General features: G+C 41.8%; 1 protein-coding gene and 1 long non-coding RNA gene across 3 annotated transcripts in view; one reads left to right on the top strand and one right to left on the bottom strand.

Moving 5' to 3' along the window:
- Positions 1–27,760, top strand: part of GABRA6 (gamma-aminobutyric acid type A receptor subunit alpha6) — a 60,951-nt gene that overhangs the window by 20,997 nt on the left and 12,194 nt on the right. The window lies entirely within an intron of this gene.
- LOC128345433 (uncharacterized) lies at positions 22,598–25,256 on the bottom strand. Its single transcript, XR_008316469.1, has 2 exons — positions 25,113–25,256; positions 22,598–22,860 (listed from the first exon to the last, which is right to left on the bottom strand). It is a non-coding gene; the product is annotated as an uncharacterized LOC128345433 (long non-coding RNA).

Here is a 27,760-nt window from a genome sequence, read left to right as displayed (position 1 = left end):
ATTTAAAGGGGGTGGGGTTCAGACCAGAAAGACCAAAACCAAATGAATTGAGGCTGGAAATGTATGGTCCTGGTTCTGAAAATGGCCACACTTAGAATCAGTGGGTTGAAACAAAAAAGGCTAAAACATTTTGAGCTTTTAATTTCAAAAACAGATAATTAAAGGACAATGTAATATAGGATTATAAAGATACAGTATGTACGTTGTTGAAAAAATGAATAGCATTTAATTCTTCTCTGCTTTCTCTGCTTTCCCCCCTCCCATAAACTGAAACTCATGGTCACACAACAAAATTGATTAGCAGAAGACTGAGGCTAGTTTTTAATAAGTTCTTATTGATGTCATAATTAACTTTTGGAATCCACTGACTGCCAGAAGAATCTAGTGATGGTCACAGACTTAGATGGCTTAAAAAAGATTTAGACAAATTCATGGAGTGGAAGGTAGTTTTAACAAAAGTTATTAGCAAACAAAGCCTCCAGTCAGAATAAATAAATAAATAAATGAACAATAAACCCTATTTTTTAGCCACCCCATCATAAATTGTTCTCTGGGTGGCTTACAACACAGCATTAAAACACATCAAATCACAACACACACAAAACACATAAAACAATACAAAACCATTTAAAAAGTTGTTTTTTAAAAATCAATTTTAAAAAGCCTGGCTGAACAGGGTGTGACAACCAAAAAGGCCCTCTCCCTATTAGACACCTGCCTTACCTCGTTTGGCATGGGTACTTGGAGCAGGGCCTCAGAAGAAGTTCTTATGGTTCGAGTTGGGATATATGGGGCAAGGCACTCTCTCAGGTAACCTGGTCCCACATTATGTAGGGATTTAAAGGTTAAAACCAGCACTTTGAATTGGTCCCGGAAATGGACTGGGAATGAGCAGCTGATGAAGCTCTGGTGTGATATGATCAAAGTGCCCAGTCCAAGTTAATAACCTTGCAGTCCTGTTTTGTACCAACTGCAGTTTCTGGAACATTTCCAAAGGCAGCCCCAAATGCAACACATTGCAGTAATCTAAGCGAGAGGTTACTAGACATGAGTAACAGTGGCCAAGATATCTCTCTCCAGCTAAGGTCGCAGTTGGCGTATCAGCCAAAGCTGATAAAAGGTGCTCTGAACCACAGAGGCCACTTGAGTCTCTAGCAACAGTGCTGGATTGATGAACACCCCCAGACTGCAGACCTGGTCCTTCAGGGGGACTGCAACCCTATCTAGAATAGGCTGGACACCATTCGCCTAGGCAGAGGAACCACTGACCAACAGTACTTCTGTTTTGTCTGGACTGAGACTCATTCATCCTAATCCAGTCCATTACCTCATCCAGGCACCCTAATCACCGCCTCACCTGTGTCTGATGAAAAAGAGAGATACAGCTGAGTGTCATGTACATATTGATGACACCTCAGGCCAAATCTCTGGCTGACCTCTCCCAGCGGGTTCATGTAGATGTTAAACAGCATGGGGGGGGGGAATGGAACCCTGTGGAACCCCAAAGCACAACTGCCAGGATGGTGGTGATGGTTGAGTAGTACTGCCCCAGCACCACCTTTTGGAAATGGTTCTCAAAGTAGAAGCAGAACTAAGCAGTACTTCCCACACCCAACTCGGCCAGCCTATCCAAAAGGATACCATGGTCAATGGTACAGAAAGCCACTGAGAGGTCCAAGAGAATTAATAGGGTGGTCCCCTGTCTCTCTCTCTCTACATAGGGCATACCATGGCCAGCATACCATGGATGAAGGCTGTTGCCTTCACAGCCTGCTTGTGGGCTTCCTGAAAGCATCCGAGTGGCCACAGCTAGAACCAGGATGCTGGATTCAGGAGAGCCTTGGTCTGATCCAGCCAGAGGCAGTGGGAGGCGAAGCACCCTCCCAGAGAAAGAGCTCACCCCTTGGTGGGATTCTTGTATTATCTAGAGATGTGCAAATTGATTCGGGTACAAATCAATTTGTACCCAAATCTAGCTAATTCAGGTGATTTGGAGACAAAACAAATTACCCTGTGGTCCATTGGCTGGATTTGGTTACAAATCGAATCATGCCTGATTCAGTTCAAATCAATTCAAGATTCAGATCCCTCCTATTAATTCCCCCAGATTACCAGCTTTCTTTTTTTTCAAAAGCTATGCTCTAGCCCTTCTAGAAGAGGAGTTATGGAGCAAAATGTATGCTCACTATTTTTCAAGTGTTTAGACTCTTTGGTGTATAACTTTCTCTCACTGAATCGCTATGAGGATTCATTACACACCTTCATTTCTTTTATTCATTTTGATTGTCTTTTTGACAGTGCCAACTGTCAACTGCCATGTGCCAAACTATACCCCACTCCCACCCACAAGGCAGTGGGGTACTACTCAGTTTATGTTATAGGATTTTTTTTTCAAGTGTTTAGGCTCTTTGGTGTCTAATAACCTTTCCTCATAATGAATCCCTATGAGGATTCATTACACACCAAAGAGTCTAAACACCTCAAAAAATCCTAAAATATAAACTGAGTACCCTGTGAGTTGTGGGGTAGTTGGAACATGGGATGCCACTAAATCCCCACTCCCACCTGCAAAACAGTGGGGTCAAAATGAACAGAAGAAATGAAGGTGTGTAATGAAGACACCAAAGAATCTAAACACTTCAAAAATACCTTAAAAATAAACTCTGTGTGGGTGTGGGTGTGGGTGTGTTGGTGTAGTTGACACATGGCAGTTGACAGTTGGCACTGTCCAATGATAGTCAAAATGAACAAAAGAAACAAAGGTGTATAATGAATCCTCATAGGGATTCATTATGAGGAAAAGTTATTAGAACCAAAGAATCTAAACATTTCAATATTCCCCAAAATTAAAATGAGTACCCCACTGCCTTGCAGCTGTGTGTGTGTGTGGGGGGTGTAGTTGGCACATGGCAGTTGACAGTTGGCACTGTTCAATGACAGTCAAAATGAACAGAAGAAATGAAGGTGTGCTATGGATCCTCATAGGGATTCATTATGAGGAAAAATTATTATACACCAAAGAATCCAAACACTTGAAAAATAATGACTGCACATTTTGCTCCACAATTCCACTTTTACCAAGGGCTAGAGCTGAGCTTAAAAAAAAAAAAAAGAAAGCTGGGGATCCGTGGTAAGGTTAGGATATGGCAACTTCAAATCCCCATTGTTTCCTTGGGCGGAAACTAAAAAAATTCATTAAAAATCAACCAACTGTCCCACTGTCTTGAAATTTGGGTGGTAGGTGGCACCCATGGGGTGGTCCTAATCTGAATAGAATCAAAGCAAATACAAATTGAATCTGGGTTGATTTGGAGGGGGTAGATTTGGATACAAAACAAATCAGGGGTGATTTGTTTTGGACACAAATCAAATCAAAATAATTGATTTGTGCACATCCCTAGTGTTATCTTGAAGGAAAGTTACCTTTTACTTAGAGTGCTTTTCTTTATTATCATCAATCTATGAATCACAATATGTATGTTTAGGATGGGAGCATGAATGTAAAATACACCATTTCTTACACACACACACACACACACACACACACACACAGAGCAATTTATCTGTGGCCCCTAATATTTTTCCCCAAGTGCCACTTTTGGATCCAGCAAGGCTGCTCTTATGCTTTTATGTTTTTAATACTAGGATGGCTATATACCACCGGTATAGGACTTCTAAAGCTACAGTGAACACAGCTCTATAGGTGCTGCTTTCCCCATCACATTGTTCAGTGATGGGAACCTGCTGAACATTTTCATTGTCCTAAAGTGGCAGTACCCTTGTCTTGTAACTACTCTGTAACTACTCACAATTAGGGTAGTTACACAGAAGCCAAGAGAGAGGGTTAAGACAGGATTTTGCCAGGCTGTCAGTATTCACTTATGGGATATTATGAGGTCTCTCTTTGACACTTGTAATTATGAGTACAGAATCAGGACAAGGATGATGACTCTTCCAGGCAAATTAACCACAGCAAAAATATGTGATCTTGAGCGATGTGAATGTTTGTAGCCTCTCCTGGAATACATTCTCAAGATCACAAAGTGCAAATTATATTGGGCAGCAGTGATATAGGAAGATGCTGAAAGACATCATCTCACACTGCGTGGGAGAAGGCAATGGTAAATCCCTCCTGTATCTACCAAAGACAACCACAGGGCTCTGTGGGCGCCAGGAGTCGACACCGACTCGATGGCACACTTTACCTTTACTTTAGTACCCTTAAATCATTCTCTTATATCCACAACCCGTTTTCATGACTGAATTCTGGAAGCTTTGAGGAAATACCATGATACATCCTCCAGTTATGCTGCATTTTCAGTATAGAATATAGATCTTTTTGGTACATGACAATGGACTAGATGTTTGATTGTTTATATGGCATTTAGGTTTGCTGCAGGGGGAAGGGGGAAGAATAGTTACTAATAACCAGGTGCATAACAGGTTAAATGACAGATAGGGTCTCTCCCTTGCCCAACAAGATCGCCCCACAATAATCTGCTACTGTTAAGATAACACAGGCTTGGTGCTTCAAAATTAATGTTAGTGGGTGGTAGTATGAATAGTGGAATGATTCCATGGTAGAAGGAGTCAGTACATCTGGAATGGGGCAATGCTAAGCATGTATATCCCCTTCACTACCAGAGTCTCTTTCCCTTTCTGTCTACACTCCTGCTGTTAGTCCTGTGTACAAATTATTCAGTGTATAGGCTGTTGAAGTGTAGGAGGTCAGCCATGTGTTTGATGATCAAGCTGTGTAGGTTTTATTACATCTGATATTGTAGTTTAATCATATCTATCTGTTAGCTGTGGAAAAGAGGGAGATTTAGATTCTGTATTTTTGAAAATCCCACTGAGGTTGCCATCTCTTTTACAGACAGAGGCTCAGTAGCTTTAACTAATGCAGAAGGCTACCTGGAGTTGAATCTTTCTGCATTGCTCACTGCAATACCATCCTGGAAGAAAAGAAATGCTTTACCTAAATAGCTGGCCTGTCAGAGCTAAGGGTGTGCAAATTGGCTTGAGGTCGAGCCGGTTTGCCATCGAACCAGTCTGGCTTGAGGGCTCGCCCTGAAGCTGGACTGGGCCCGGTTTGTCTTGAGTTGAGCTGAACTACCCAGGCCAACTTGGGGCGGATTTGGGGGTTCTAATGTAAATAATAATACTACATTTTTTTAAAAAAAAAAAGCTCACAGCCAGGTCTGGCAGTCTCTGGGGGTGCTGCTGCGGCCATGGGGGCGGGGGACTCTGCCATTTCCCCTCCCCTCTGCCAGATTCCCCCCTGGTTTTTTCCAGCTTGGAAAAGCTCCTTTTTGGGTTGGGTTCACGCAATATGATAAATGCTGAAATCCCAGTTCCTTGAATTTGGGGGAGGCAGGAAGCTGTGTTGTCCAAACCTGGTTAAACTCTTTAGAGATGTCAGTTCTGGAACCATAAATAGAACTGATGGAGCTGACATTGGCAAGTTCAGTATGGCCAATGTCAGTTTCCACTTGCCTCCCACTGGAAGGCAGACTCCCTGTGTGAATCTGCCCTATATAAATGAGCCCTGACTCAAAATAATATGATTGATTCAAGATCAATTATTCCTTGAAGAGAACAACCTCAAAACAGTGGTGCATCAGTTGGTAACGTCCAGGCTTGACTGGTGCAATGCACTCTACATGGGGTTACCTTTGTATGTAGTTCAGAAACTTCAAAATGCGGCAGCCAGATTGGTCTCTGGGGCAACCCAGAGAGACCATATTATGCCTATATTTATTATTATTATTGATTTGATTTATATACCACCCTTCCAAAAATGGCTCAGGGCAGTTTACACAGAAAAATAATAAATAAATAAGATGGCTCCCTGTCCCCAAAGGGCTCACAATCTAAAAAGAAACATAAGATAGACACCAGCAACAGTCACTGACGGTATTGTTCTGGGGGTGGATAGGGCCAGTTACTCTCCCCCTGCTAAATAAAGAGAATCACCACGTTAAAAGGTGCCTCTTTGCCATGATAGCAGGGGTTATTTAAACAGTTTCACAGGCTGCCAATGTGTTTCTGTGCAAAAATACCAAGTGCTGGCTATTACCTTTAAAGCCCTGAATGGCTTAGAGAGCATCTTCTTGATCCCCAACGCACATTAAGGTCATCTGGAGAGGTCTGTCTCCAGTTGCCACTGGTATGTCTGATGGTGACTCAGAGTTGGGCCTTCTCTGTAGCTGCTCCTGGGCTGTGAAATGCACTCCCAGCAGAAATTTATAGTTTGCGATCACTGTTGGCCTTCAAGAGAGCTGTAAATACTTTTTTGTTTGGTCTGGTCTTCCAGGGTTTTAAAATGCTTTCAAATGTTTCTGTGTTAAATGGTTTTAAGCTATTTCTAAATTTGTTTTTATTGTTCTAAGCTGATTGTTTTAAATGATTGTTAGTTTTTGTTCTGTTGTGCACCACCCAGAGCCATCTGACGGGGTGGTATAAAAACATAAGAAATAAACAGAATAAATAAGATGGAATCTAGTAGGACAAACACTGGCATGTGCTAGCTGGTGCTTGAAGAATGGCATGGACTTAGTGAGCACGGAAAAAGAAGAGTTGACATTTTAGTTAGGAATAGGCTTAGGTTTCATCACACACACACAAACCTGTATTGATTACTGTACTCTGAGAGCTAGCATTTACTGGTAAAAAGTGTTTTACAAACAATGGTTAGCCTTCCAAGTGCACTATCCAATGAAGGCATATCAAGCAGCAGGGGAAATGGCTGCCTATGACTCTGGAGATACTCAGGCTTCAGCTCTGTTGCTAGTACAATGGCATGTGCTGGGCCTAAGATGACAACTTAATCTTCACACTTTTAGTTGCAATGTCTTATATAAACCTATAAGAATAAACACACATAAAATACTTAATGTTCAGAAAATGCTATACAACTTTTTGAAAATGTCATGACATTTGAGGAGAAAGCTTGGTAGATGCAACTGAAATATCATTTGATTTGTTTGTGTTGTATTGCCTATTAGACGCACAGTATAATAGCAAATTAATGCTTCAAAAGTAAAGCATTTCAGCAGCAATGAATGGGCAGATTTGGATGGCTGTTCTAATGACTAGGGCTGGATCATATACATGTCTGTTTATGTGTGAGCCAAGAAGAACTCAGCGAGACTTTTTTCTATGCAAACAAACTGCATAAGGTTAAACTGCACATGCATTTACATTTTTTGCACCAATGTCATGATCCTAAACAAAATATTCCACAGTTTCAAAATATTCCACAGTTTCAAACAGGACAGAGGATCAAGCCAGCCTAAAAAGTGGCTTGTATCACATTCTTACAATCCAAACTTTGAACCTGAAAGAGATTTCCAGCCATGAGAAATAGTTGAAACATTCAGCTTCTGAGATTGTACCAATTCAAATTTCATGTGGTGGTGGTTCGTTTGTTTGAAAGCTCTCCCTGTGAAAAGCATGTTATGCCCTTTTTGAATAAAACATCTTTTCACTTGTAGCTCAGTTTTTATGTGGGGATGAGCTTATAGTCAGGCACCTCCTCACATGAAGTTTGAGTTTTTTATTGTTGCATTTGGTACAAGGGCAATACCACTTCAGAAATCTTATGCGTGAAGTACAGGAGGACCTCAGTATTTGAGGGGGGTAAGGTGGGGTTGTCCATTCTCAGCTAGTGCTGCAGATACTGAAATCATGAATACTGAGACATTGGGGCAATGGTAATCTGGGGGTTAGGTTCCTGGATACTTAAAAAATTGCTAAGAACAGTGCTAAAAATAGCCCCCCCAAAGTGCCCTACCATGCTCTTCAGGTCCCCCACATTCCAGCAATGCCCCCTACCAATGCCAAAATCTGGTTTGTTAAAGCAAAAAATCGCTATTTTTTGGACCTCTTTTTTTGGTCAAAATGAGCCATAAAATGGTTCCTGAAACACAAAATGGAGGCCGGAAATAACCTCTCCTGTCAATTCCAGCTGCATCAGACCTGCAGATATGCAGATTTAACCCTTTTCTGACCATTTTCCCTTGCATATCAGGTGCCTGTTGACTGAACTGTGGGTATGCGAAACCATGGACTCAACCTTTGAGTCAATGGGATTTGGGGGGTTAGGTTCCTTAAGGTTTAAAAAAAAGGGTTTAAAAAGAGGCAGAAATAAGTGAAATAAAGTACTGTATTATGTTCTCCAGCTGTCAAGTAACCCCCCAATTCTTCCATTTTTCTCATGAAAAATCATGGGGAAATCTTGTTTTTTTAAAGAAAGATTTTCCATCCTGCAAAATGCTGGCTGGAAATGAAATCGCAAGTCAATTCTGGCTACCCAGGAATAGGCATATTTTGCCTATTTTTAGCACTGCGGATGTTGGGGCTCCATTGCCCAACCGTGAGTACATGAAACTGTGGGTGGCAGGACCTCGGATAATGAGGGCCATCTGTAAAAGTGTTTACCCAAGGACATTTGATCAGAGATAAGTTCTATTCAGATCAGCAATACTTACTTCCAAAATAAATAACATTAGAATAAAGATGTTATTCCTGCAATGGTACAAACAAAAACTAACTTACAGCTTTGTACCAGGAGCACAGTCTTTTTCTTGGGAAATTCTCCTTTTCTTAATTTCAGTTATGTATGGTGCAGTTTTGCATTGGTCTTGATCCTGTATAGACCAGTGGTTCCCAAACTGGGAGGCTCCAGATGTTGCTGAACGACAGCTCCCATCATCCCCAGCCACAATAAATTGTAGCTGGGGCTGATGGGAGTTGTAGTTTAGCAGCATCTGGAGCCTCTCAGATTGGGAATCACTGCTACAGATCCATACAGGATGTTTTGTAAGGGGACCCTGTATGCATCCTGTCCCTGCCGAAAAAGCACAGTAGTGCTCGTGTAACATAGCTTTAAGGAAAATGCCAACATAACTGAGTTCCATTGTGTCAGCGGTGTGACTCTTATCCTGGATCCTGAGCCACAGGGCAAATATGATTAGAAAAGAAGTCTCCATAAACATATTCCTATCTAACTGCTTCCCTCCCAGTATACTAACCTCTGTACATTTTGTCAAATGCATAATGAGATATGATGCTCGTTTCAAGGATATCCCTTAGAAGTAGTGAAAGCCTTCATTCTCCTATGTAAAGCAGTGAAGCAGAATTCTATGGTATATGTACATATAAAAGTAGAAATTTAGTGGCCTCCCAGTCATCTCATTATTTCCTGGTACTCCCATGTTGGTTTTAAAAAAATTTTTAACCCAGAGTTTTGGAAATTGTTCTTGCCTCAGGACAGTGCTCATAATACAAAGGGGACAGAGAGAGCCCAGCTCACTATTTTTTGTGATAGTCCCCTTTAACTTCTATTTTTAGAAGGCTATGGGAAGGTATGATTTTATTTTATTCATTCTTTCATTCGATTTCTGTACCGCCCTTCCAAAAATGGCTCAGGGCAGTTTACACAGAGAAATAACAAATAAATAAGATGGATCCCTGTCCCCAAAGGGCTCACAGTCTAAAAAGAAACATAAGACAGACACCAGCAACAGTCACTGGAAGTACTGTGCTGTGGGTGGATAAGGCCGGTTACTCCTCCCCCCCCCCCCCCGCTAAATAAAGAGAATCTCCATGTTAAAAGATGCCTCTTTGCCAAGTTAGCAGGGGGTTTGACTGACAAAGCCCACTGTGGCAGTCCTAGCCTGTTTCAACTTGGGAAAATCAAGAGCCTTTCCATTGCCATTTGTAAGATGACATTAAGATTTCACTCCACATTCTCATTGTAACCAGAGATACTTACAAAATCCTCCCATTTCTGATATTGCACAGAGTTTTGTGGTTCTCAGTTACCTGAATTTTTCTTTCTTTCCCAGAATGGCAATGGCACCCATGCATCTGCAGTCTACCCAGTTGAAGAGCACTGGGATTGCAAGCCTGGGTAGGGTGGGTCATGTGAACAACCTTATTGTCTTCTTGCAACCCAAAAGACTGGATGTTTGATCCAAAAGATTCTTTACTAAGCAGTTCCAAAGTTCACTCTCCAAAGCTTGGCCATCGGATATGTTTCTAGATGAGCAGGCTCCATGTAACAAATAGGCTTAGAAGAATGTAGACGACTGGTCCAGGTAACTGCTATTCTCAACTAGTGGTTCATCTTATAACTAGATTTCTATAATTTTCCAAATTAACAGAATTGAAATAGACGCAGTTTTAATCATGTCATTGTCCCAGGAGAGCTCCCTCCACCCAGCTGGAAATAGCATTCACAGGGGTACACATGATCCAGATTGCAGTGCAGTGAGGGGTAGGAGTAGGGCTGTAACCCTACCTGCCATAGTCCTGATCCAGAGCAGTGGCCCCTTTGGAGCTAATGACATTTTTTAACCAGAGTGTGTGTGCCAGTCTGGGCCAGGACAATTACTGGGAGGGTAGAGAGCTTTAACCCTCCCCCTTATTGTAGTTCCAGTCCAGGTCACTCCTTTATCCTAGGAACAGAAAGTGGATGGGAAGCAAGCAATGATATGATTAAAGTCACATCTAGATAGCCATGAGATGCCTTAATGGAGATACTAGTAGTCAGTCATGGCACAAAATGTGCTTTAGCCCCTAAAATGGTGTCAATCTCTTACAACATTTCTTTACTTTTCCTGGTCTCTCCAAATAGGAGTGGCGTGGTTCCTTTATTAGGACCATTAAGTCACGAAGTTGTGAGCTAGCTTATGAGTTACCTGTCCTGTGTCATCATTACTCAGAGTACACAGACTTTTTAAATTCCATTTATGGGGTGATTTGTAGCTCTATATCATTGTAGGTGACTGTAGCAGAGAACACTGCCGGGAGCTACCAGTAGCTCCCAAACAGTGTTCCCTCTAACAGGGATTCCCAGGTGTTGTTGACTACAACTCTCATAACCCCCAAGCAAAAGCCATTGCAGCTGGGGATTCTGGGAGTTGTAGTCAACAACATCTGGGAATCCCTGTTAGAGGGAACACTACTCCCAAGTTACCCAATTCCTGTCCCTGCCTTAAAGTGGTGTCCAGTTGGGGTCCGAGACTGGAGAGAAAACTGTTCCCATGTTAATGTTCTGAATGGTCAGTGGATGTTTCCTTAATGGGAGCTAGGTGGGAATATCTGGAGACCTCTCTGTGCCATTAGTCTCCAGCTCTCTCTCCTTCTCCAAAATAAACCAAACCTGAGTAGTACTGCCTTTTGATCTTCTCACTGCTTGAGGAAGTGGGAATCATGCAACAATATCCATTGTATTAGAACCAGGAGTTTTCAGGAAGTGGGAATTTTGAGACAGAAATGTGGACTTGATTTTTTAAATATTTATTAAAATAATAAAACGGAATATGTTTTTCATTGGTTCAAAGGTATAGGAAACAAAACAGCTGCTTGGCCATCCTGTGAGCTTGTGAGCCTGTATAGTGAATGCTGAATGTTGTGGTTATATCTGTAGCATCTTCACAGAAGGGTAGGAAAGTAACTCTACATTCTAGAGTTAAAGTAGAGTAAAGTAAAGTAACTCTAACATTCATCTACAGCCTCTCCTATACAGGAGCTGAGTAGCTGCAGCCAGCCATAGCTGTGAAGAACCTTTAGTCAGAAATCTATGTATATATGCCCGTCCTAAATTCTTTTCAGATTTGTTTATCATAACGTTATCACTTAACCAATGAGCAGTGACAGCTGGTGCCCTAGTGGAAAAGTGAGGCACCTCTAACCCTTCATCTCTCCTCACAACAGGGTCATGAAGAAGTGTTTAATATATTCAAGAACCTGATGCATTTAGCTCTTTGCTGCAGCTGTTCATTGAGTGAGAGGAATTGTATGGGAACAAGACAGGAGTTAATTATTTGGGGAGGCTCATCCTTCCTAAGCTTCTTATGCCTGTTAACTTTGGCATCTAAAGGCAGTAATAAATGTGGGGCATGTCTATGTTAAGCTGGGAGTCTCCTTGGTGTATGGGCATGTGCATGTTAATAAGGGTTAGAATGCTGCTGTTAAGAGGGTCACTGATTCTATCATTTCATTAGTCCAATTCTTAACCATGTTAAGCCATAATACTTGCATTAAATTGACTTAGTCGTCAATTCAAAGAGACCAATTCATCTCACATTCAAGTACTTCAATATAGCTAGATGGCAGATGAGCCTGATAACGAGATGTACAGTCTTTTGTCTGTGCTTTTTAAATGGCTGATTCAAATATTATCCTCTGCCCCCTATTGAAGGCTGCCAAAAGCACTTCTCTGTGGTGGTACTGCAAGCAGGAACTATAAGGGCTATAACCCAAGGCATGAAGTCACATGACGCAACCACTTTGATGAAGCTAAGCAGGTCTAGGTCTGGTAAGGAGCTGGATAGAAAATTGTCTAGGAATCTATGTATACTACCTTGAGCTCTATTGGAAAAAAATGTGAGATATAAATGTAAAGCTATACATTAAATAATATAGGGTCTAAAACTGATTTAACTATGATGGCTCCAGTTATGTAGTAAACAAAATTGTGGTCCATACAGGGGCGTTGCAAGGTTGGACAAGATTTGAGACAAGATTTGAAGATGGATGCCCCCAGCCTCTTCCTCCTCCCTCTCCCAACCTTCTTCTCTGACTTACTCACAAGTCTCTCTCTCTCTGTGTTGTTTGCCCTCCTTTGTGTTTGGCCCTTCAACATTCCCTCATCTTAGTAGAGTAAAATGTAAAAGAATGTAAACAAAATAAAAAATAGAGCTCTGGGTGATGGACTCTCTTGGTGGAGCTCCTGTCTATTGTAGCTCCGCCACTTTGCTAGGCATCAGACAGTAGGTTTGCAGGTGGCTGTGCCTGCCTTAAAGGGGTCATCTGTTCTCATTGGGAATGGACAAGAGCTGGAATATGCTTGCTACTGTCATCATACTGTGCCCGCTCAGCCAGAGCGGCAGGCAGAGAGGTGGCTGTCGAGGTGGCCAGGAGCACTAGTGTCCTATCAAGTATTGTGAAATGAAATGCCCGGTGGAGGAGTACGAGAACCCTGATACTAGGGGCCAAGGGAGATGGCAGCTAGTCCTCAGACACTAGTGATATTGCGACTTCCTCCACCCACCCTGGCTTGATGGTTCTGCACTCCTGGTCCATATGTGAAGTGCCAACACACAGAAAAGATGTTAGTCTACACATTTGGTGTGTATATAGCCCCAAAAGAACATTTGTTCATATGCTAGTGATGTTTAATCTTTTAGCTCAAAAATACGTTCTATTCATTATCACTGTTCAGTTTTCAATTTGGACCCAACTTTTTCGCTATCTGGAGTAATTTATAGTGGCTTTCCTGTGCTCCAGAAACTTCACCAGGTCTCACATTGATTTTATTATTGCAGCAAGAGGATATTTGACTTTATATAATGTCAATGCTTGTTTATTTCTCACATCTAAGCCGCAGGAGCAGGGCATTACAAAAGGAAATGATGAAGTTATACACAAAACAATTTGCAGATTTGTTTTTTTTAAAAGGTCCTATATTTCATTTCTGGCATTTACATGGTATTATATAGTAGATATTTCTACTTACAAACTGATTTCAATCTAAGTTATGAATTGGTTGTAGCAGAATATATTAAAATAGAACAACTGTGACTAAAGTACATCGAAGGAATATCATCACTCTTTTTTGAATAGCTACAAAAACTGCTTGTGTGTGTGACAGTCGCAACCACATTTAAATTGCTGGATTTATTCTTTGATTCTGGATTGACACTTGAATAAGTAAAGTAAAATCTGATTCAAATTATTGAAATGAATATGACATTAAAACAACCAACACAGGGAAAGCAAACCAAACAAGCAATGCATGAGGCATTATCCATAATATCTGTAAATTTTCATACGTTGCTTTCAAGAGACTGCAGTGGCAGTAGAAAGCCTTCTTGCCTTTAAATAAAGGCAGAAAAGTTTTTTACCTGCCAAAATCCTATATAGCGGAGCCATATTTTCCTACACAGAGGTTCAACTGTACAACTCCTTTCCCAGATTTTGAAAGGGATAATGGGTAGCAGAACAAATGTATGTAGGCTGTCCTTTGATTAACTTAGATTGGAGATCTGAAGAAGAGTGCAATTGTGATATAGGTATGGATAGAAACACCATCCAGTGCAATCCTATGCATATCCTTGGAAACAAGTCCTGTTTGAATACAATGGGACTTACCGCTAATGCCTTCACATGACTGATGCAAAGTCCAGTTCCCAGTGAAAGCTTTGTTTCTTGTGGGTTTGTTGTGTAAACCTGCCTGCATCTGTTTCCCAAAACATCCACCCAATCTCTAACAATTTCTAACTATCATTTGAAACTGGGTGGAGAACGTTGGGTGAAAGACTTGGGAACAGAGTTCAGTGGGTTTTTACAACACACCCACTAGGAGTGTATATTCCCCGGGAACAGGAGGTTCCTGGGAATCAGGCTTCATGCCAGTCATTTGAAGTTGTCCAAAGTGTGTATAGAATTGCTGCATAATTTGTTTTAAAACTGAGCAGAATTGTATTGTTGGCCATGATTTTTGAGTCATTAACCTTCTACTGGAAACAGAAATGACTGTCTTTCTCTTAGATTTTTTGTGGCCTTTCCCATATTTTCTGTGGCATCTAGCTTACAGTGGAAGTATTGAGCATTTATTCATTGGAAAGATGCCACATGAGTACATCTTGCCAATGAAAAAAAAGATTTTCTTTATTAAACTTACACTTATGCAGATCATTCCAAGTTATTCAATGCACTTCACTCGCATGATCTCAGTCTTGCAACAACTGCCTTGTAAGGCCAGCTACCAATATTATCCTCTTATGAAAGATATGTTCAAACAGTGTTTTGGAATTGGTGTAGAGAGGGGTGATTCAGATGAATGCTCTTCTAACACAATTAAGAATGCCTCGACTGTGTGTTGGGATGTCCTGCAGTGACGTCAGGATGGGCACGCTTGGGGCACATCCCTGTCCTCATCACGCATGCCAGTGAACTGAAGCAGCCTTAGGATGTTTATGGCATATTTAAAAACAATATAAACCAGAAACAATAAAGCTATTTTATAAATACAGAGACAGAATTAAAATGTCATTAGAAACTTGATAGACAATTACAGAAGGCCGTAAAAAGTCATGCAACAGATTTTACTCTTGTTCCTCAAAGGCACACTAAATAAAGCAGTTTTCAGTTGCCGATTGCCTCCCACAAGGGAGGCGAGGGAATGGATTTCCCAAAGGAGGGGATTTCCTGGGGGCAACCACAGAGGCAGTGGGGTGAGGCAACAGTTGAGCCCCTAGAGGTGTTGGCACATGGAGCACAGCAACACACACACACACACACCGTAGATCTTGTTGGGTACAGAGGAATAAGAAACTCTTTGGAATAAGCAGCCCTTAAGATACCTGGGTTGCAAGTCATTTAAAAGCTTTAAGAATTATCTTGTTATGAGCCCCAACCAGTTTGATAAAGAGGGAGATACTCTCTCTGAATGTTAAGGCTATTCAGTGAAAATGGCTAGCAGTAGGCTTAGGACAAACACAGGGCATGCTGCTATGTGCAACACGTAACTCGTACGAAATGCATTTCCACAAGATATCAAAAAGGCCACTAGCACAGATGGCTTTGAGACAGGATTTCATAGAGGACAATTTGATCAATGATTATTAGCTCTGACAGCTGAAAACAGAACCCCCATGTACAGAGACAGTATACATCTGATTACCAAGTGCTAGAAACAGTCATGATCAGATGGCTATCTCTACCATGCCCTGCTTATGAGCTTCCATAGTAGCTTTCTGACCACTGCTAAAATGAGTGCTGGATTAGACTATCTTTTGATCAAGGCTGCTCTTATAATTGTATAAATTCCATAGAAGTCATGTTTATAGTTAACATATGTGATTTTGATATAGGTAGTGACTTCATTTTAATTGAATAGGGCTAGTATAAACTTGGATATCCGAATTCATGAAATGTCCAGAATAGGATTATAGTATCAACTGGGAAAGTATAAAGGTTCATGTTCTGAGGCCTTGAAACTCCATAACTATAACTGTGTATGATCTAGTGTTGACTATCTTAGTTCATTTAGACTGGTAGCTGAGACCTGCCAACTCTTGCTGACTCTTGCTTGATACGTCGGCAACGTAGTGGTTTCCTTGTTTTTTTAGCAGGGAGAGAGCTTTTCAACCCCAGCACAGCATTCCTTCAGTGGCTGTTGCTGGTTTCTACCTTGTGTTTCTTTTTAGACTGGGAGCCAGTGTTCCCTCAAAGGTGTGCACATGTGTGTGCACTCACAAGTTTTAAAATGTCCACTCACCTAATTCTAGATCCCACTCAGATTGAATCAGGAAGGCCCCATTCTGAATGCGTGTGCGCACATACTGCTTTGATACTGCTGCCCAGAACAAAACTCATTCCGCACACAGATGAAAAGAAATAAAATAGAGAGAACACTGCTGGGAGCCCTATGGAGACAGGGAACCATTTTCTTCCTATTGCTCTTTTTGTATTTAAATGGCTTTGAGAACTTTTTGTTGTTGAAAAGCATTATATTATTATTATTATTTTTATTTATTTATTTATTTATTTATTTCTTGTTTACACAGTCAGACAGGTGCCATTGACTGGCCCACTCCATCCAGACATCGAGTCCCCCGCAAGGACCTAGGATGGCCGAATCCCGCTGTCAGTGTTGTTGTTGTTATAGATGTTGTCGCAGAATATAGGCTGTTCCCAGTAAAGCTGCTTTTTGTAATTGGCTGAGGGTGATTTCTGTGGCCCCTATGGTGTTGAGGTGCTCTTCAAGGTCTTTTGGAACTGCACCCAGGGCGCCAATTACCACTGGGATTATTTCGGTCTTTTTCTGCCACAGCCTTTCAATTTCAATTTGTAGATCTTTGTATTTGGTGATTTTTTCTATTTCTTTTTCTTCTATTCTGCTATCCCCTGGTATTGCTACATTGATTATTTTAATTGTTTTTCTTTCTTCTCGACCAGAGTTATATCTGGTGTATTGTGTGGCAGATGTTTGTCTGTTTGTAGTCGGAAGTCCCATAATATTTTTACATCTTCATTTTCTTCAACTTTTTCAATTTTATGGTCCCACCAGTTCTTGGCTACAGGTAGCTTGTATTTATTATTTCTTGTTCACAGAGTCAGTCAGGTGTTATTGACTGGTTTGTTTTATCCAGACATCGAGTCCTTCCCAAGGACCTGAGATGGCTGAATTTTATTATCAGTATCATTGTTGTTATTTTTATAGATATCATAGCCAAAGATTGGTGGGACCATAAAACTGAAAAAGTTGTAGAAAATGAAGATGCAAAAATATTATGGGATTTCCAACTACAAACAGACAAACATCTGCCACACAATACACCAGATATAACTATAGTTGAGAAGAAAGAAAAATAAGTTAAAATAGTCAACATAGCAACACCAGGTGATAGCAGAATAGAAGAAAAAGAAATAGAAAAAAATAACAAAATATAAAGATCTACAAATTGAAATTGAAAGGCTGTGGCAGAAAAAGACCAAAGTAATCCCAGTGGAAATTGGCACCCTCGGTGCAATTCCAGAACAACTTGAAGATCACCTCAACACCATAGGGGCCACAGAAATCACCATCAGCCAATTACAAAAAGCAACTTTACTGCAGACAGCCTATATTCTGCGATGATATCTATAATAACAGCAAAAACATTGATAATAAAATTCAGCCGTTGCAGGTCCTTGGGAAGGACTCGATGTCTGGATTAAAAAAACCAGTCATTAAACACCTGTCTGACGGTGTAATCAAGAAATAATAATAATAATGCTATTTACCTGATGTTTACCCAATGTCTACCCAATGTTATTAACTGGATTTGGTACTTTAATTATTGGGTCTAGCATTATCATCATCATTATCAATATCATTATCAATAATAATAATTTACAATAATTTATAATAGTGTATAATGATATTTGACTTTCTGGTTAAAATATTTTTAGGCTTGGGAATGACGTCTTCTCTCATAAATCCCCTATTACAATTCTTAGTTAATGCATTAGGCAGGTAAAAAAAAGGGAGACAGGACACCTAATACTGAAGCTGCATGTCATATTCAGCAGTCATACTAGTTTCTGCATTTTAATTGAATAAAGAGGTGCCTTCTTAAAGTGGTGATTCTCTTATATTTAGCAGGGGGCAAGGAACTGGCCCTATCCAGCTGCAGCACAGCATCCCTCCAGTGGCTGCTGCTGGTGTCTATCTTACGTTTCTTTTTAGACTGAGCCCTTTTGGGACACGGAGCCATATTTATTTGTTTGTTTTTCTGTGTAAACCTCTTTGAGAACTTCTGTTGAAAAGTAGTATAGTAGTTGTAGTAGTAGCAGTAGCAGTAATATTACACTTTTAAATTATGAAACTGATCCAACCAGCCACATTAATATCAGTGTATGGGATGGTTGTTTGTAGAAGCTGGAAATAATTTACAAATGCATTCATATATCAAGTTAGGTCTATGCTGGTCATGGGCCTGCAACCAGACTAGTGTTACACTAGTGCAGTGTGAGAAGTTACACACCTCTAGGCACTTTGCAGTGCTTTGTGATGTTCCACAATTGCTTGTGGATTGCTTTCTGCAAGACATATATACAGCTATGCAACCTATTCTGCAATGCATTCTGCAACCTGTTGTGCAGAATGATTTGCAGCATATTTTGTGACGTCAGCATCTTCTGCTAGTGCAATAACTAGTCTGGGAAGAGGTGTTTCTTGCTTTGCACATCTTTGCATGATGTCTTCACACAAGTACAACAGCATTACACTAGTGTAACACTAATCTGGATGTAGGCCACTGTTCCTTATTTCTGTGTGGTGAAGAGAGTTGTTCTTTCTGTAAACCCTGTTGAATACAAAGCTTTAAGAGATGGCAGCCCAATCATATTTTTCATAAATTTTAGAGAAACTCAAGAACCCTCATAGGAACTCTGTTGGCAATCTAGGGCAGTTATGCCTAAAGCCTCTTCCAGTGATGTATGCTCCTCCTCCTTTTCCTTTCTGCATGCATATTGAACATTGACAGTAATCTAATTTCCACTACAATAGAATTAGAGCAGCAAACACCTATACTGTGAACCTAATAAATTAGAAGGGAAATGAGAGGTCCATTTCCTGACTGTTGAATAGATGTTACTGCAATTGATTTATTTTTCTGTCACCATAGTTGTAGCAAATGCACATAATTCCAAGATGTGAGGGAAGCAGAAATACGAATAAATAGATATTTGTTAGTTTAAGCTTTTATGGTATCCAGAAATATAGCAAGGTACTCATTTTATGTTATTGCTGTATAACTACAAGTTGTGCTGATAGCAAGATCAAATATCCACAGTACAAAGCAGAGACAGTTTGGAGATCATTTAATATGAATGTTCCTTGAAAATGAAGGAACAAATGTATCAATGTAGGTATAAATTGTCTCTTTAAACTACAGTGCGAGTAAATAATACAAAAATATGACGAGATGTGTCAGCAGAATGCTATGCAGTAAAGAATAATAGCTGAATTTTAAGGCCTTGCACTCTGAAAGACTTTAGAAATGTATTCACATTTATAGCCCACTTGGGGGAAAGTAATAGCCGATTAAGAGCAAAATATAAAATTGTGTAGAAATGGAAGTTAAGCACAATTAACAGCTGAAAACAAGACTATACCCCAGTCCTCTGCGAGTGTTACCTTTTTATGATCCAAGACATTTTGCTGCCTGAGATGACGTATAATATGCGGCTCCCTCATCTGTGGGCGGGCACTCAGCATTGTCAGGCCATGCTGTTGAGACAGCAATGGTGAGTACTCTGACATTGCTAGTATGGCAGTGGCAGTATGGCAGTGGTAGCAGGGGTGTTCCTGACTCACGTCCGGGCTGGGGTGGCCCAAGGCCCTGCAGCACCAGAGGCAAGGCACCAAATGTTGCCTTGCCTCCTGATCCTGAAGAGGGCTAGCTCCCTTTCAAAATGGACCTTTGCAAGCTTTGGAAGTGGTGCAGGGGGTGGGGAGGCGGGAAGGTGGTCAGCAGCCTCCTCCTCCCTCCTCATGCTTCTTGCCCACTTGCAGGGAATGTGAGCAGAGGTGCTCCTTGCAGAGCTCGCAAGGGTCAGGTTGCTGCTCTGATGGAGGCAGCAGGGGGCATTTCACCTCCTTGCTGGTGCCCCACTAATTTGCAGCCTGAGGTGACTGCCTCACTTGGCTTCATGAAAGGGCCACTCCTGCATCGGGGCGGGGTGGTGGTGGGGGAGGGGAAAGAAGAGGTGTGCCCAGAGGGACAAGGAGGAGGGGGAAATGAACAGCATGCCTGTGTGGGATTAAGATGAGTGGTGGCCATGGGCATCATGGATACCCAGGGGAAGGCACCTGTGGTGGCGAGAGGGCTGGAGCTCCCTGTCTCTTGTGTCCCTCCTCATGCCCACATGTGAGGTGATGGCCTTACCCCACCTCATGAGAGGGCCACCCCCAACATTACCCCTCACTTCCAAAAGCCAGAGCAATTGCCACTGAATAAGCCACTAATTGGGGTACAGGCAATAGTACACATTTGTATTTTGATTACATCCTGGCACCATGCAGGGGACGTACTGTGGACACCAGTTGCATCCCCTGTCAGGAACATGTGGTCAAAATTGTGAATATGTCTCTGTTATATATTGCCCATGTGAACACCATGGGTATACCAAGGCATACCCACTATTTAAGCAGCCTCAACCTAATGGTGCAGCAGGGAAATGACTTGACTATCAAGCCAGAGGGTGCTGGTTTGAATCCTCACTGGTGTGTTTCCCAGACTATGGGAAGCACCTATATCGGGCAGCAGCAATTTAGGAAGATGCTGAAAGGCATCATCTACTGCGTGGGAGATGGCAATGGTAAACCTCTCTTGTATTCTACCAAAGACAACCACAGGGCTCTGTGATCACCAGGAGTTGACACCAACTCCACAGCACACATAAAATGATAAAAGTACTCACGAGATCCCCTTTCATCCTGTAGAAAAAATTTTTCACTAAGAAACAAGTCATAGATTGCCATTATTAGAGGCAATAGAGGTTAGAGGCTTGTCCACTGCACTGATAGTATCTGTGTGTAGGAACCATGTGAAATGGGAGGATTATGTGGTTACTGCTCACATCAGCACCACTGGCCATCAGAGAGGGGTGATGCTGACAGGGCAGGTAATCATATCCTCTGCTCACTCCATATGGATCTTGGACACAGATATTATTTATTTAGCAATCCATTGCCTTCAGCATGCAAGCCACCTTGTTGAGGGCAGGGTGCTGTCACGGGAATGGGGTGCTGTCAAAGACAGGCAACTCAGAAGATGTCTAGTAGAAGTAATCATATGCGGTGTGGGGGAAAGTTCTGATTATGTCATAATAGAAACATATCACTCACTTGAGCAGTCCTCTACATCTAAAGTTTCTCCAAACCTTGTATGAAACACACAATTAATCATCTGAAGTCATTAATGGCTTATTTACTGTAAACCTCCCAGAGATGTAAGTTTTGGGCAGTATAAAAATATGTTAAATAAATAAAATAAAAATTATTTGGCTTTCCGTCTCAGCCTTTGGAGAGGCATTCTTATCTATAAGAAGGAAAGCATCAAGATTGTCAAGGAGAAGGAAGGCATAGACATAGAACAACAATACATCCTGTTCCACTAATTTCAAGTAAACTATTAGCTTAAACCTAAAGGATCACACCTGTGATATGGTCAAAAGCAGCAAGGTATCATATCTTTGGAAGATATCTAAGTCTTCAGGCCAGGTCTTTTGTATATTTTCTCTCTCAAATTGTAGTGCCAGCTATAGGTGCTAAATAGCTAGTTCATAATGCAGTGACCCAGTTGTTAACTGGGACTAGCCACAGGGGAGATATTATCATTTAAAAAACCAAACCAAACCCTGTATTGGCTCTTAGTTAGTTTCCAAGCACAATTCAAGGTGCTGGTGGTGTGTATATATGTATGTATGTGTGGTTCTAAGTGCCTCTTTTTCAGAGGTCTGGTTGATGGCAACAAGGTGCAGAACATTCTTGAGCATGGCAGCCTCCCTTTGGACTATGCTCCCATTAGAAACTGATCTGTCATATTCTTCGCTAGATTTTGGAATGCCTGCAAAGACCTTTTTCTGATGGCATATGGCTGAGCAAGGATTAGTGCATTTGACTATTTATGCTACTATTGCTTATGGGATTTGGGGGGCTTGTTTTTTTGCTTCTTGATTTTTAAAATTGTTGTTCAATTATGTATTTTAATTTTAGCCATCTTGGGCCTACTTTCGCAGCCAATACCATTCTTACCTTAAGTTAAAGTTCTCAAAGTAGCATCCTTATCCATTCAACCCTGAATCTTACTGCATGTGCTCAAGCCTTTAGTACAGCCAGTTAAGCTGTGTACATGTGTGTGTGCGCAGCATGGCAGTTCAAAGTTGTTTCAAACCAATGCATTTCCTTATGTGAAGTGAATGGTCAGCTGCACTGACAATGCCACCAGCACACATATGCTTCTCAAGAGACCAGGTTCGCATTCATTTGAATAGGAGAGGATTTAAAAACTACAAGAGGTTGTTGTGAAAAGAAAATTATTCCTTGAGTATATTTGTAGATGCCAATATTTTCTTGGATAAACATAGCTATTCACAAGGAGTGTACTCAACATGCCATACAGAGTCATAGGTTGCTGTCAGACTTGTAACAGTATTGAAAGCTTTCTCTTCTCTTCTCTTCTCTTCTCTTCTCTTCTCTTCTCTTCTCTTCTCTTCTCTTCTCCTTTTCTGGCTTGTATCAGTTAAAGTAACTGAACTTGGGCATAGCATCATCCCTTGAAACCAGCCTAGCTCCTAGGAATACCAAGATATGATTATCTCATTATTGTTTGCTGGGATTAATCATTGTATCAGACTGTACATTTAATATAACACAACAATCCAAAGTTAACTGTTTGGGTCAGTGGGTGGCTTCCCTTGCTTGAAAAAAGGTACAGGGTTTTCTTGCTCTAGCCAGCTGCAGCAAATCTGGTTAAAGCAACCCGAAGTGCAGAAGCAACCACACTGGTTTTCTAATTGGCTAGTATCAAGTTCTTTTTCTGCTCTTCTGCTTGTCCTGCCCTGCTTTTTATCTGACATCCAGACTAATAGTGCTCTAGCACTACATAAAGGGGGAGATATCTTCCCTCGTCTCTGACCCCCCAGGGACATATATTTAAGAGGCAGCGTGGGCTTCAGTGGGGAAGGGAGATTGGTAAGAATTGCCCCTCTCTTGTTGTGCCAGTGCAACATTAGGCTGGATGTCAACCCCTGTTTATATCACAATGCTCATCACCTTGCATGTGGCAGGCAGCCCAATCAACACTCAGACTTTAGATTCATCTCATACCCACTGTTTTTCAGCAAGCACCATTTTAATCATCTAGGCAAGAGCTTTGTTCATTGGCCAAGAGCTGGCATGCGATGAAGTTTTCACCTAAAGGTATTTCCTGCTGTTGAAAATGGAGTCTCCTGTCATCTCTTTATAATCTGCCAGGTTTTATGAGAGGAATGAGGGAATTCAATTTGGAAAAAGGCTGACATCTATTCTTTTTGCCTGGTTTTGCTGGAAGGTGAAAGAGCTGCTTTTGGCCAAAGCGTTCTTGTTTTATCTTGCCATATCCCCATGTAATGATAAGCAGAACTGGAAGAAGAAACGCAAAAGGCTGGAACTGTTTTGAAATCCTGGAACTATCTGTGTGACATGGTGATATAATTGGGAAGAGGTGCAACTCTGTTAGCATGTGACAGGGGCAAGGTTTCTAATAATAGAATAGCATAAAAGGCAGGCCACAGCATATCCATTCCTTTTGTAAAGTAAGGCACCCCAAGCAAAATCTGATAGTGACGGTGAGTGAAAGCTGTGGCTCAAGCTCATAGACTCTGGATGTTTATAGAGCAGGATTATTATGATGATTAGTGCAAGTGGACATGGATAACCCTCTTTCTGCTTCTGTGACACATCTGTGGATGATCTCCCCTTTAAATCTGTCTTCAGCTTGCTGTGTAAGAGGAAAAATACAAAATCAGACATCTGTGTTCCTGATAGGCAGAGTCCCATTGTCTATACAGATAGCCTTTGGAACCATCTGCAGAGCATTTTCCCTGTCAGTTATTTGGGTTAATGTGAGTGGCAGCAGCATGAAGATTCAAGAAATTGACATTTTAGAATGGGGAGAGAGAATAGGGGGTGGGGGTAGGGAGTGAAAGAATTAGTTGGTCTACAGAAAAGTAGGTCACTAAAAGATCGCCTCATTCTAAAAATCAAATTTGATGGGACATCACACCGTTACAACCACACTGGTGATTCTGTGTTGCCCAGTAACCCCAAATTCAGTCTTTTTAAAAAGAAGTCTGTGGTTCTCTAAGTGTGAAGAAAGCCTTGATTAGGGTGCTGCCAAATTGTACTTGTAAGGAGAAATAGGAAGTCCTCCCAAACCCTTTCCACAGCTTTCTTATGTGTGTTTCATTGGTTCTAGGATATGAAGGTTGCTTGAGTTCTGGGTCCCTTCATTTATTATGTTTTCGTGGGGCAACTCTCGGAGCATTTTACTTATTTAGCTCTGTTCTGATAACATATGAAGTGCGCAGCGGGGAAATGACTTGACTACCAAGCCAGAGGTTGCTAGTTTGAATCCCCACTGGTATCTTTCCCAGACTATTGGAAACACCTATATCAGGCAGCAGCAATATAGGAAGATGTGGAAAGGCATCATCTCATACTGCACGGGAGGAGGCAATGGTAAATCCCTCCTGTATTCTACCAAAGACATCCACAGGGCTCTGGTCGCCAGGAGTCAACACCGACTCGATGGCACACTTTACCTTTAGGCAGGTGCAGTCATGTATGTCCTACAGGCATGTTGTACCCGATATGCACAATGTCGGGCACTTCCGCCAAGACAGTAGGGACTCTGGACAGTTGAAACTCTGACTAAAATTCCACCTGTCCTGGTGGAATTTTATTGGACTTCCAGCATTCCTGTCAGAACTCCTCCCACTGTCCTGTCCCTTTCCCCTAGCCTTTCTCTGTCTCCATCCACCTTCTCTCTGCCATCCTCCTTTACCTGAGACTCTGGGGGGGCCAGGGACAGCAGGTGTGATGTCTTCTTCGCTCCCATGGAACACTGCAATCAGCTTAGCTGTGTGGCACTTTCCCCTTGCTGTGGCTTATGCTCAAAACAGACATTCACCGCCCTCCCCTGCTAAAGCTCTTTAGGATCCTGACACAGTGCATTGTGGGGTGTGTAGTTCTTTTAATGGATGCAGTGATGCACTGTGGGGTGTGTAGTGCATGCATTGTGTTGAGCTCCTGTGCTCCATAGTAGCAAAGAAGATAACGTGCCTGCTGTCTCTGGCCCCCTCAGTTTCCCAAGTAAGGGAAGGTGAAGGTGGAGAAAGGCAGGGAAATGGTGGGTGAAGGGAGGGAGACAGGTAGTGAAGGAGGGGAAGGCTCTGAAAAAAATATTAGGTCCAATCTGATCTGACCCTGGCAGTTTGGGCAGGGCATGTCAGGTCTTGCAAATATTTTCCTGTCTGGTTGGGTCAGATTGGGTTGGATCCAGTCTTCCCTCTAACAGGGATTCTCAGATGTTGTTGACTACAACTCCCATAATCCCCAGCCAAAGGCCATGGCAGCTGGGGATGCTGGGAGTTGTAGTGAACAACATCTCAAAATCCCTGTTAGAAGGAACAGTGGTTGGATCTGACATTTTTTATGGTGCACAGGTCTAATATCTAAGATGAGTGAGTATTTGCATTGGGAGAGGAAAAAGATCACAGCAGCACACCTTGTGCCTGATCTTTGCACAGTCAGTAGACAGAAGCCTTGTTCAGCCTTCAAAAGCATGTAGGCTCAAAGCATGGAGTGGGGAGCAGAATCCTCCTTTGCCAATTCATTCATTCATTCATTCATTCATTCGATTTCTATACCGCCCTTCCAAAAATGGCTCAGGGCGGTTTACACAGAGAAAAATAATAAATAAATAAAATGGATCCCTGTCACCAAAGGGCTCACAATCTAAAAAGAAACATCAGACAGACACCAGCAACAGTCACTGGAGGTACTGTGCTGGGGATGAATAGGACCAGTTACTCTCCCTCTGCTGCTAAACAAAGAGAATCACCACGTTAAAAGGTGCCTCTTCACTAAGTTAGCAATTCAATGGGAGATCTGAATAGAACCAGCTGGGCACCCTGAGTTTTGTAGGTTTCCCAGTTGTTTGTGCAGAGTCTACATGTGTACAGAGTACGTGTGTAGATCTACTGAAGACACATAGGTTGGGGGTGGCAGCTTCAGTTATGAACATGCTCTCTTCCCACCCACCACCACGCCCATTTAAGTCCACTCACTCGGGATACTTGTCTGAACAGGAGTCTAGTGGACATACTTTCAGTTCCTTTACTTTTTGATTGCTATTTTAGTTGAATAGTTATGATCTGCCTTCATTGTACTTTGTCTGTTCCAAGGCCTGGAAACAGCACTGGCAACTGGGCTGCCTATTATTATTTGGTTACCTTTGGGTAATTACAGACTTTTTTCTTTTCTTTTACTGACTGAAGGAGGCTTACTAGGATGGAGTTACAGAAATCTTGCTTTAAGGTATAGGTATATGTGAAAACATATATTGAGCATACTATTATTATAGATGTATGCAGCATTCACTTTGTATATGAAACATTTGCAGGGCTGGCCCACTAATCAAGTGAGGCAAGGGAGCCATTTCAGGTGAGGCAGGGAACACCCAACACCTGTCTCTACCAGCTGCCTCACTGGCCACTCTGTCCTGCCCCGCCCCTACCTGGCAGTGGTGCAATACCACTGCTCCTGCTTCTTTTTCCTGCTTGTGCTGCCCTGCTTCTTCAAATAGAATGGCAAGAAGTATGGAATAAAATGGTGGACTCTCTAGCCCACCACTTTATTTATGTATTTAACATATTTGTATGCCACCCACTACCGAAGTCTCTAGGCCGTTTACAGCAATAAAACTAATACAGCCACTTTGCTCCTCGGCACTGCCTGCTTCACCTCCCACCCTCTGTCTCTTGAGAAGGCAAGGCAGGTGAGTGGGAGGTGGAGGAGCAGGAGTTGCAGCAGCTCCCACTGCTATCACCACCAGCAAAGGGGAAATGGGAAGGAATCGATGTGCAATGTGCTCTGTGGGTGTGCAGGGAGAGAATGAGTGCTCAGCAACTCTGCGAGTATGTGTGTGGGAGATTGGGGGGAAAACACTGGCATTCAGCATGCTCTGGGTACTGCAGATGCTGCTGCTGATCACATTGCCCTTGGTGCAAGAGAGGGGGATCTTTACATACTAGGAACTTACAGATAACAAATTATCTAAACAGCTATTACCATACTGCATAATCGTAAAATAAAAAGATGCAGCGATACATATGTCGTGCAGTCTTATGTATGTTTAATTAGAAGTAAGTCCCCCTTATTCCTGAGCAATATCCAGGAAAGTGCAGATGGGATTGTAGGCTGAATATTTCAGGACAGGCTCATCTCCCCATAACCCTGAAAACCTTTAAGGATATCCCTAATTATAAATATATAAAGCCAGTGATGCTAATATAAAGCACGCTGCTTAGTGCATTTGCCAAAATGCTCTACATTTAGCAGGATGAAACATAATGTCCTAAAGGCTCAATGCTATAACTGCATCACAGATACTAGATCACATGTAAGGAACAGCAGCAAAGATGAGCTTTA

The sequence above is a fragment of the Hemicordylus capensis genome, chromosome 2, assembly GCF_027244095.1.
Source record: "Hemicordylus capensis ecotype Gifberg chromosome 2, rHemCap1.1.pri, whole genome shotgun sequence".
NCBI lineage: Eukaryota > Metazoa > Chordata > Lepidosauria > Squamata > Cordylidae > Hemicordylus > Hemicordylus capensis.
This window is presented reverse-complemented; position numbering and strand designations above follow the sequence as displayed.